Below are 12,582 nucleotides of genomic sequence, written 5' to 3'. Positions count from 1 at the left end.
TATGTGCATTTTATGACATTTCTAGTACAAGTATCTAAAATATTTCCATCATGTTATTTCAGGAAGTGTAGATAATATTTCCTTTAGTAGTTTTCCTAACTCCAACCCTATCCCATTTGTTAAGGCTGTTTCAATGGGGGATGCTATGTTTTTTTGTCTTCAAAACCTTTATTGAAATTGTAAAGAAATACAGATCAACAGTCTGTTCAAGAGTCATCCACATTAATCAACACACACTCATAAAATAAAGTGCCGGGTGTGGGTTGTGTGTACACACAATATATTTTATAGGGATGTTTTAAGCCGCAGGGGTGTCAAGCTCCAGTCCTCGAGAGCAGGTGTCCTGAAACTTTTAGAGGTTTCCCTGGTCCCACACACCTGAATCAAATAGCACATTAGCTCCTCAGTATGCAGTCAGGTTCTTCAGAGTCCTGCTAATTATCTGATTATTTCACTCAGGTGTGTTGGACAAGGAACACATCTAAAAGTTGCAGGACACCGGCCCTTGAGGACTGGACTTTGATACCTGTGCTTTAAGGAGATGCATCTTTTTTCTTGTCCCATTATGCACACTGTTGCATGTAAACCAGAGGTTCTGCTATTGCCCTAACATCACATTTATGTAAATGGATGGAAAAAACATTAGTAAGAAGACTAAATTATACTCTTGAGAAAAAAGGAATATATGCACCACATCAAAGTGGATTTAGAAAAGGTCGTTCTACTATGGATGCTGTGGTGAAAGTAAGTAATGAGATGGAAAAAGCATTTAAAATGAAAGAAATAATGAATATTGTGTTTTTAGATATAGAAAAGGCTTATGATTCAATGTGGCGGGAAGGATTATTAATTAAATTAAATATGATAGGAATTAGGGGTAGATTTTATAATTGGGTTCTAAATTTTCTAACAGAAAGAAGAATTATAGTTAAAGTAGGAGCTGAAATTTCAGAACAATTTGAAATAAATAATGGAATTCCGCAAGGAAGTGTTATTAGTCCAGTATTATTTAATATAATGATTAATGATATTTTTATGAAACTAGATAGAAGGATTGGATCAGCTTTATATGCGGATGATGGGGCCATATGGACAAGAGGAAGAGAATCCAAAATAGTAAGAAATAGAATCAAGGAGGCAATAGGAGAAATTTGAAAAATGGTCATATAGATGGGGCTTTAAGCTCTCGACAAGTAAATGTTGTAATGTGATATGTACAAAAAAGAAAAAGATAAATGAACAGAATTTGGAATTATATGGTCACAAAATGGAGACAGTAAGTAATTTTAAATATCTGGGTATATGGCTAGATCAAAAAGGAACATGGAGAACACATATAGAAAAAATAGAGACGAAATGTAAGAAAATCATAAATCTCATGAGAGCAGTAGCAGGAAAAGATTGGGGAGCAAGTAAACAATCATTGGTGCATATCTATAGGGCTTTAATGAGATCAACAATAGACTATGGGTGTTATATATATGGAGCAGCAGCTAAAACAAATTTAATGAAAATAGAACGAGTAATTAAAGCAATGAGAATTTGTACTGGTGCAATGAGATCAACACCAACTAAAGCAATGCAGGTAGAGTTAGGAGAAGTGCCTTTAGATTTAAGAAAAGATCAGCTCATGGTTACATATTGGTGTCGATTATATGGATGTGGAAATGAAAATATAGCAAAAAGTGTTATAAAAGAGTGTTGGGAATATAATTCTTTTAAAGGTAAAGGTTTTGGATGGATAATAAAAGATAAATCAGAAGAATATAAAATAAGAAATATATGGTTTAACTCACCTAGACCTATAAGTAATATCCCTATTTGGTTATTTCCAAATGTCGAGGTAGATAGATATATATGGATATATAGAGATATAGATATATAGAAATATGGATATGGAAATATGGATAGAGATATATAGGTATATAGAAATATGGATATAGAGATATAGATGTGTAGAAATATGGATATAAATGTATATAAATATAGAAATATGGATATAGATATAAATAATCATCACATTGATATGGCCAATGCTACATACTCCGGTACAGTAGGTGGCGGTATGCACCTAAAAGTTAAGGTTGCAATCTGCCATTAAACAAAAAGAAGAAGAAGAAGAACCAGAGGTTCTGAAAAAAAAAAAATGATGTGCAGCATCAACTGGCAAGTGAGTATCGGAGATGATTTTTAAAGGAATAAAGGGCACATAATTAGGCGCCCGCCTATGCATTGAAAATGCATGGCAGAGGCCTTATACTGTGCACCTAATAAGGGTTTCTTTATTCCTTATCTTCCGTCACCGTTAATACAGCCCGAACCGTAGGGTCTACCCCCACATACTATATATCGAAACGTTGGTCTCGACGCCGCGATGAGGGCTTTTTGTACTTGATGCCATTTCGGCTTACGGTTAAAACATAATTCACCAAAAAACCACTTCTTCAACACAGTTGACCTCTCAAAAATGCACGGCTGAGCACGGCACTGGTGTTTTGGTCGAGTGGGTTAGGCCTCGGGCTGGCAAGCAGAAGATCCCAGGTTCGAATCCAAGCTGTGCCAATTGAATGAAGACAAATCCTTTTCACTCAGGAGGTTTAATTTAAAATCCCCAAGCGATGAGAGCCTACGACCAAGGAACTCGGAAGCTTTGCCTTTGACGGTTACGCGCACCACCAGGCGGGCGCCTTCTTCAACTTCTTCAGAAGTTGAACGATTCTAGTGATACATTTATTATAGCCAAGGGTTCTGTTATAATACCATCATGTCCTGTGAAGCAAACATCAGTTATACTCATGCTGTCCTTGATGGGACAAGCTCACCATCACACTTTCTGACATAAAGCGGTTCAAAGGTCATTTAAACATGGTGTCTACAAGAAGGGACAGAGCAGACTGAACATCCAGAAGAAGCTTTATAAGTCCTTCAGTGTTTGTAGCAAGATGCTACAGATCTTTCTGTTGTGCAGTGTGTTATCTGCAGGGGCAGCATCAGAGTAACTGACTTGATAAAAGCTGGTTGAGCTTCTACAATGAAAAAAAGGAAGTATTCTTCATAAATGAACAACATTATGGACAACCCTGAGCCTCCTCTTCATCAGATTGTCATCCAACAACAGAGAATCTTCAGACAGAAGCTTCGCCAGATCCTCTGACAGACAGACGGCTGCAGGAGATCCTTCCTGCATGCAGCCACGCTAAGCTCATTGAAGACACTCCAATAACACAAGTTACACTAACATTTCATTTTTTATTTCAAATTTGATTTAAAAAAACACATTACAGTGATGTTATTTTCTCACAATAAGTGACTAAAATGCATCCTTTATTCTAAATGTCCCTGCAGATTTGCTTCTGCAAAAGGACAAAGTTTTAACACCGACTACGCTGAGGCTTTCCTATTTTGAAATTCCCATTAAAATAGAATCCTGCTTATAAAGTGGCTCCAACAGATACCTGGAGAACATCAGACATCTCAGTCCATAAGATCGCAGGAAGAGCTGAGATCCTGGGAACAACCCTCAAGCTCCCAGGCCTCTGGTGGAGGTCCCAAGTTGGAGAAATGGAGAACCATCCACCTGCTCAGGTAGAAAATGCACAGATCCAGGCCACTTGGCTTCCACATTACGGAGTATGTGGGCTGGATCTCTTGATTTAGATCTTCTCAGTAGAAAAGCATAATTAATTGCAACATCAGCTACGTTGGCATTGATTATTTGGATATACATCCTTCAACTTAAGTTTTATGAATAGAAAATCAGGATTTTAAGTTTTAAAATTTGATACTGATTAAATTATTGCTTTCTTTCTGTGTAGTTCTTTTATTAATTTTGTGGGTCTCTGACTGTGAAACACCTTTAAACTATAACAGAGCAGCAGCAACATTCCTGACATCCAGCTGCCTCTGAAAGACTTTCTGTCTCCTACGTTATTAAAAAGCTGCTGCTGGCATAGAAACCAAGAGCAGAACAAAGAACCTTCAGAACTGAGAGCGTCCCTCGTTGTGTTAGAAGAGCGACGAATATTGAGATTAATCACTGATAGCAGCGGGAAACGGTAACCATTGAAAGTCTATTAATGCAGAAAGGATCAGACGTGTAATGGTGGTCTGATCTAACCTGACACATTTCTGAGGAGGATTTCCAGCAGACAGGCTCCTCCAGGAAAGGAAACATCTTTTCTGACGCTTCCTTGTCCAGATCTCAGCTAAAAGGAGGAAAAACTCAGAGTTAGCCAGACATCTCTGCTGGCTAGCAGGGTTGTTTCCTGGAGTAATTTGTTGTCATCATGTGACTCAGTGGACATCAGAGTCATTTCTGGCTTTTCTGCTTCAGAAAGCTCAGCAGCCGTTACCCTAACCAGCTTTGAAACGGGACCCAGACGAAGAAATCCAGTAATGCTGCAGAACGTCATCAACACAAGAGACATAATCTGAGTCCCGCTTCAAGCTACTTTGTTCTATCAAAGTTCTGATTGTGGGTCCAGGAAGGAAGCCCAGTAGCTCCCAGTAGCATCTCTTTCTGGAGGAAACACTTCAACATTGTCCTGACTCTGGATCTCCACACAGAGGAACGTGCCTAGAGATCCTCCCAGAGGGCATCCATCAGGATCCTGCTTTCTGAACCAGGCCCTGGTGTTTTGGTGTGATTACTAAGGGACTTCCTGTTTGCGGTAAGGCGTATTGTGTCACTTCCTGTTGTTGCTGTGTGAACGACGGATTTTTGCTCTAGACTCTCGCTTTTTATCTTTCAACCTCTTTGCTGTAACATCTGTTTCCAAACATAACCACTTTTAAAACATTGTCTGTGGCTGCTCATCACATTTGGGAACTCCTCGTGTTTCACACGGTTTGTTCTTTGGCGTGATAATAGGGCGCTAGCCAAGCCTTAGCCTCATAGTGGCTTCTCCGTCTCTGACTAAGTCTCCTATCTGCTGCTCTCTGTGTCAGATGTTCAGTTATTCCTCTGCTTCTTTCAGTGATAATGGTACTTATAATAAATGTAGTGTTTTTGTAGCTCTGGAGGCGAGGGTGTCAGAATTGGAGATCCGGCTCCGTGCTGTTGAAAAACCAGCCACATAGAGTAACTTTATGTAGCGGTCCTCCAGCAGCACCCGAGCAGCCGGGTAAGCAGGCCGGCTGGGTGACAGTTCGTAGGAAGCATAGCTCTAGATTTCAGCCCCCAGGTCACCACCAACCCGTCTGGGTTTCTAACAAATTTTCCCCACTCAGCAACACACCCGCTGAGAAGCCGATCCTGATTATTGGGAGCTCAATAGTCAGAAACGTGGCACTAGAGTAGGGTGACCAGACGTCCCCGATTTCCGGGGACTGTCCCCGTTTTGGACCACCTGTCCCTGACTAAAGCTGTCCCCGGAAATGTCCCTGATTTTACTGAGGGGGGGAAATGTGTTACGGTAGCTGCTTGCGCTGCTGATAATATAAAGACGAGGAACAGAGCGCACCACTAGATGGCGGTAATGATCCTTTTGGATGTCAGATGCCATTAAAACACGAAGAAGAAGAAGAAGAAGAAGAGCACACCACTTTTAAAACAGAAGAAGAAGAAGTGAAAAGTCGTCAACCGGTGACAACTGATGGGGAGCTGCTGAGTTATGGTAAGTGTGTTAATCAATAGGGTGTTTTCACTGACGTCACTGGCCAACTTCCGGTCCGCCATATTGGGTGGCACACTTCCTTATCTCTAGTTGTCGTACACGTATTATCGTATCGCGAATGGATAAGTACGCCAGCACGCTAGAGCGACCAGATAAGGACGTATATCTGAGGAAATGTTCCGTGATCGACCATATGGACCCCTATGCCCTCCACGGTGCCTTGTTTAGCCGTAATCCAGATGATTGGCCAAATGTAGAGCACGGCGACATAGTGCATTACCTGGTGTTCAGTGAAAACCCTCTGCACACTCTTGAGGAAATGAGAGCTTACAAGGGTCTAGAGGCTCACAACCAGTTCACATCTGGTTATGTACATCAAGGAAATCGTCATCATACGTGGACGGGTGAGTTTTAATAAGATGGTAAAAATGTAAACAATCCGACGCAAATGTGTCGCATGCTTCTGCGGTGGCTGGCGGCCGGCGGTGCGCGAAGGCGCTTGGCTGCAAGGCCGATCGACGCCGCTCGCGGCTTTAATTATTTAAGCAGAACAATGACCAGTGCAAAATTAAGTTGTATTTACCGTATTGGCGCCGGTAGGAGCTGCAGATCATAAAGCCAGCAAACAGTGGGAACACAGCAACTCGTTCAAAGGTAAGCTGCGCTCGGACGGGCTGGCACATGCTAACCGTTAGCGCTAACCGTCAGTGCTAACAACCACTCGCGCATGTAATGTACTTTTAACTAGCTGCTATGTGTTTCAAACGTTTAGAACACACTCTCATTGACATCGGGATACTGTGGAAAGTTATGTTCGGTCGACTTCCAGCCGCGATCCAAGCGAGCCGACTCTTTGTTATCGCTAACAGTTGTTCTCCGTGGTTGCGCCTCCAGGCAGGAAAGCGGTGGAAAATTAATCTGTTTCTATGTTTTTCCCATGGCGATCATGTGTTGCGCTGTTACAGCCCACAATACAGCAACGGTTTACCATGGTTGAAATCAAGTTAAGGTGAAATTAATCAAATTAAAACACGGCTGAGAGAGGGAGTACAGTATGCGGTAGTAATAGGCAGTAGAGGCGGCGGAGGCAGTCAACATGGCAGCCGCGGAAAGTAATAAGTCATGACGCCCAAGCCCTATTATTAATATATTCTTCTTATATGTTTTAAATACTTAACAGTTAATTACCTGTGACAAAGTGAGCACCGCAGACTCTGGCGTATTCCAGCTTAACACCGTCCAAATCGGACCTGGATATCCGTGTCAGCCATAGGTGACGGCGTTGTTCAGACAGCTGTTTTTTTTTTTTCACACTGATTCACTATTACGGCTGGTAGGCGATAGAAAGAGCGTTGATCTCCACCTCCACGGGCCGTGCAACCAACCATTAAACACGTTTTCCCCATTGTTCACTTCCAATACTGCCTAAGGCGTCATACAATGCAGGTCAACGGTGCGAAACGACTGCCACCCAATATGGCGGACGCGCTGAGTAGTCACGTGAGCGTGACGTCAGCTGAAAACACCCTATTCATTTTATTTGGATCGGGCTGATCCTGTGATAAATGTTTGGTTCTTGTCCAGGTTAAAAAATAATAAAAAGTAAGACAAGACCACGAGTTGCTGCTCACATCAGTAAAAGACAAAGTTACAGAATGATTGAAAACTCTTTGTAAGGCGTTAATCTGGTACGCTGGTTCTCCAGGGATCAACAAGGGTTCTTCTAAAGATGTTTTAGAACTGATTGGTGACCTTTGGTTTATATTTCAGATAGTTAGTTATAAGTAGAGTTTTTACAAGTTGTTTTGCTGATTTATGGTTGTGATTTATGAGCATAGACTTCCAGGCTTAGGTTTTGCTTTTCTGCTGCTCAGTTTGGATTTATGAAAGTTCCTCATGAAAAAATAGGAGTCAGTAACAGGAGAACTAAAAGAGACAAGATCTGCATGATCTGAGAATGATGGAGGAAGAGATAACTGCCTGTTTAATGTTCATTTATTATGTTGTTTCTGCTTTTAGCTCCTAGTATTGTGGTAATTAGCATTTTATTTATTTAATCAGATGATATAATAATAATAATAATAATAATAATAATAATAATAATAATAATAATAATAATAATTGGAAGTTTTCTGTACATTCTAATGTTTTTGGAAGTGATTTTAAATATATAATGTCACTGTTTTAGAATAATGCAAGAGTGATACAAGAGGAGAGAGGATGAGGATAGAAAGATCCTCAACGATTGATGAGAAGGGAGAAAAAAATTACTTAGAAGAGTAATAATAAAGTTCAAGTGATAAAGCGCTGACATGATATACTCAGGTTTGAGCTGAGAAGCCCAATTGTCTGAGGATATAACCTCTTTCTGAGTCTCAGCACTGAACATGAGTTTCACTGCTCTTCCCTAGCTGTGGCACAATAAAGAGGCAGTTTAGTTGTTGTTTTTTTCTTGTGTTTTAAAAATTTTAGTTCTGCACATAATATATCCTCTTCTCCTCTTATTTTATCCAGACCTCTGGATATTGTGGCTGATGGCTGTTCAGACACAGAACGCCTTGAAGAAACCAGAGATGATCTCATGTTAGCTGACTCACTGACCGGAGTTAACTCACCTTGTAGGAGCAAACAATATACATCAACTACTACCATACACATAATGTAGTTATACACACTTTATGTAAGTTTATACATGCTCATGCTGCACTACACACTCAATCACTTGCATTCATGTCAAAGGGATTTCCAAGTCTGTGCCTTTGTTTCACCTCACATCACCAAAACCCATTTTCTCATCCCAAACAGGCTCTATGCACAGCTCCACCTCTTCTGAACTTCAGCAGCTCATTTGTTTCCTGTCTTTCATTACTGGACAGACTGATTAATCCAGGTGTGTCTGTCCTCAGTAACCAGCCAGACACACCTGGATTAATCAGGAACCAAAGGAGATGCTGAAGTTCAGGAAGTAGTGGAGCTGTACTGATAGCCCATTAGTCGGAGAAATGAATCTGCTTCTTTGAGATGCACAGTACCCTGATGCGGCCAGGTGGCAGTAAGACACATTTATCATCCTTTACCTGTGGGCTTGACCGCTACTTCTTTTTGATGTTAACGCAGAAAAACCTATTGCTCATAGCTATGTAGATGTGAACAGAATAAGTATTTGTTGCACATTTTAAAAGGTGGGGGAACTCTGTCTCCACAGACAGCCACAGGCTAAATGTTTGTATTTACTGGTTTTTCTTTTCCTCATGTCACTTTCCCCTTAGGAGGTGGCAGAGCTCTTTGGGCCCCACAAAATTAGAAAGCCCTGCTAACGACCCTTGACCCCTCCACTCCCACCCCCATCACTTTGCCCCAACCCAGAGACACAGTTCTAGTTTTCTATTAATAACACTATTGATTTATTTATTTTATTTATCATAGGATGCACTAAAAGTGCGGAGAGGCACATTCCTGCTTTTACACTTGATTTTTGTTGTTTAAATATTAATAAATATGTAATAATAAATAAAACCATTACTGTCCCCGTTTCCTAATTTCATCTTGATGAGATGTATTGATTTTTATCCACGAGCTAGAAATGTCCAGAAAACGACGTGGGCTACATTGATAACTGGCGAACTTTCTGGGGAAAACCTGGTCTGATCCGGAGAGACGGCATCCATCCTACTTTGGATGGTGCAGCTCTTCTTTCTAGGAATCTGGCCGGATTTATTAGTTCTCCTAAATGCTGACAACCCAGGGTCCAGACCAGGAAGCAGAGCCGTAGTTTAACACACCTCTCTGCAGCTTCTGTACTGTTACCCACCCATTATCCTATTGAGACGGTGTCTTTCCCACGGTCAAAACTTAACAGATCAAAAACTTATCTAAAAGGAACAAATCATAAAAACCTAATAAAAATCAATACGGTTCACCTTGAACCTAAAAATAAAAGAATTAAATGTGGTCTATTAAATATAAGGTCTCTCCCTCCAAAGACTTTGTTAGTTAATGAATTGATTTCTGATAAACAGATTGATTTATTTTGTCTCACAGAAACCTGGCTACAAGAGGACTACGTTAGTATAAATGAGTCAACTCCCTCCAGTTATTCAAATTTCCACATTCCCAGATCTACGGGAAGAGGAGGAGGAGTGGCAACTATCTTTCAGTCTGATTTATTAATTAGTCCCAGGCCAACTAATAATTACAGTTCTTTTGAACATTTAACCCTCAGTTTTCCTCATCCAAACTGCAAAGCAATAAAACCTCTTCTGTTTGTTGTTTTGTATCGTCCACCAGGCCCTTACACTCAGTTTTTGGATGAGTTGTCAGACTTCTTATATGGTTTGGTGATAAACACTGATAAGGTTATTATAGTGGGGGATTTTCAATTCAATTGAATTCAATTTTATTTATATAGCGCCAAATCATGAAACATGTCATCTCAAGGCACTTTACAAAATCAAGTTCAATGATATTATACAGATTGGGTCAGATTATACAGATTGGTCAAAAATGTCCTATATAAGGAAACCAGTTGATTGCATCAAAGTCCCGACAAGCAGCTTTTAACATCCATGTTGACACAGAATGTGATAACCTTAGTGTAGCCTTTAAAACTATCCTAGATTTAATTGGTTTTGCTCAAAATGTGCATAAACCGACGTTCTCTTGGCTTCATACTTTAGACCTTGTGCTGACATATGGCATTGATTGTGAAGAATTAACAGTATTTCCTCACAACCCTGTCCTATCTGATATATTTTTAAAAAACATTTGAGTTTAATCTAACTGAGTTCTCCACCCCCAAAAGAAGGTTTCATTATAGTAGATCTTGCATCACACTTTAAAGAGTCCCTCTTTTAATATTGTCAGTATTGCAGAAATGCCCTGTAGATGGCAGCAATGCTGTTTCTTCCCATTCACAAATAGATGTCTTTGCTAACAATGTGACTTCCTCATTGCGTTCTGCATTAGACAATGTAACTCCCTTGAAAAAGAAGGTGATTATTCACAGGAAGCTGGCTCCTTGGTTTAATTCAGAGCTGCGTTCCTTGAAGCACAATGTTAGGAAATTGGAGAGAAAATGGCGCTCTACACACCAAGAGGAATCCTACCTAATCTGGAGGGACAGTCTATTGTTGTATAAAAAGACCCTTCGCAGAGTTAGAGCAGCATATTTTTCATCATTAATTGAAGAGAATAAAAATAATCCTAGATTTCTTTTTAGTACAGTTGCCAAATTTACCCAGAGCCACAGCTCTGTTGATCCATCCATTCCCTTAGCTCTTAGCAGTAATGATTTTATGGGATTCTTCATAAATAAAATTGATTCTATTACAAATAAAATAATTGGCATCCTCCCAAACATGATTACCTTGTCCTCAGTAAGTGAGGCAGCGTTGGAGGAATCTTTAGAACCTATGCAGTGTCTGAACTGTTTAAAAGCAGTAGAGCTTTCTGAGCTATCTAAAATTTTAGCTTCATCTAAACCTTCTACCTGTATGTTAGACCCAATCCCAACCAAGTTGTTTAAGGAGGTATTCCCTCTGATCAGTGGTCCTATTTTAGACATGATTAATCTATCCTTAGTAAATGGATATGTACCACAGGCTTTTAAAGTAGCTGTTATTAAACCTTTACTTAAGAAACCATCTCTTGATCAAGATGAGTTAGTTAATTACAGACCTATATCTAATCTTCTTTTCTTATCTAAAATTCTTGAGAAAGTAGTTGCTAATCAACTATGTGAACATTTACAAAGTAATGACCTACTTGAGGAGTTTCAGTCAGGCTTCAGAGCTCATCATAGCACTGAAACAGCTCTGGTGAAAGTCACTAATGATATTCTCATGGCCTCAGATAATGGACTTGTGTCTGTACTTGTCCTGTTAGATCTCAGTGCTGCATTTGATACAGTTGATCACAATATTCTCCTACAAAGACTTGAGCATACTATAGGGATTAAGGGAAAAGCATTAGGCTGGTTTAAATCTTATCTGTCAGACAGATTCCAGTTTGTTCATGTTAATAATAAATCTTCCTCAAACTCTAGGGTCACCTGTGGAGTACCACAGGGTTCAGTCCTTGGACCAATTCTATTTACTATATATATATATATGCTTCCCATTGGCAAAATTATCAGACAGCATGGGATTCATTTCCACTGTTATGCTGATGACACTCAGCTATATTTATCCATAAATCCTGATGAATCCAATCAGTTACTTCGACTGCAGTCATGTCTTGATGACATCAAAAGCTGGATGACTTTAAATTTCCTGCATTTAAATTCTGACAAGACAGAAGTTGTAATCTTTGGGCCAGAGTCTTCAAAAAATAAACTTCTTAACCAATCACTTAATCTGGATGGCATTAACTTGGCCTCTGGTAATAAAGTAAAAAATCTTGGTGTTGTTTTCGACCAAGACATGTCATTTAAATCCCATATTAAACAGATTTCCAGAGTTTCCTTTTTTCACCTCCGGAATATCACCAAAATTAGAAACATTCTGTCCAGGAGTGATGCTGAAAAACTAGTCCATGCATTTGTTACTTCAAGGCTGGACTATTGTAATTCTTTACTATCAGGAAGTCCACAAAATGCAGTTCAAAGCCTTCAGCTGATCCAAAATGCTGCAGCAAGAGTTCTGATGAAAATCAACCAGAGGGATCATATTTCTCCTGTTTTAGCTTCCCTTCATTGGCTTCCTGTTAAATCAAGAATAGAATTTAAAATTCTCCTTCTAACGTATAAAGCCCTTAATAATGAAGCTCCATCATATATCAGAGCTCTGATTACCCCGTATGTTCCTAACAGAGCACTTCGCTCTCAGACTGCAGGTCTGCTGGTGGTTCCTAGAGTCTCTAAAAGTAGAATGGGAGGCAGATCCTTTAGCTACCAGGCTCCTCTCCTGTGGAACCAACTCCCAGTTTTGGTCCGTGAGGCAGACACCCCGTCTACTTTTAAGACTAATCT

The sequence above is a fragment of the Fundulus heteroclitus genome, unplaced genomic scaffold (assembly GCF_011125445.2).
Source record: "Fundulus heteroclitus isolate FHET01 unplaced genomic scaffold, MU-UCD_Fhet_4.1 scaffold_46, whole genome shotgun sequence".
NCBI lineage: Eukaryota > Metazoa > Chordata > Actinopteri > Cyprinodontiformes > Fundulidae > Fundulus > Fundulus heteroclitus.
This window is presented reverse-complemented; position numbering follows the sequence as displayed.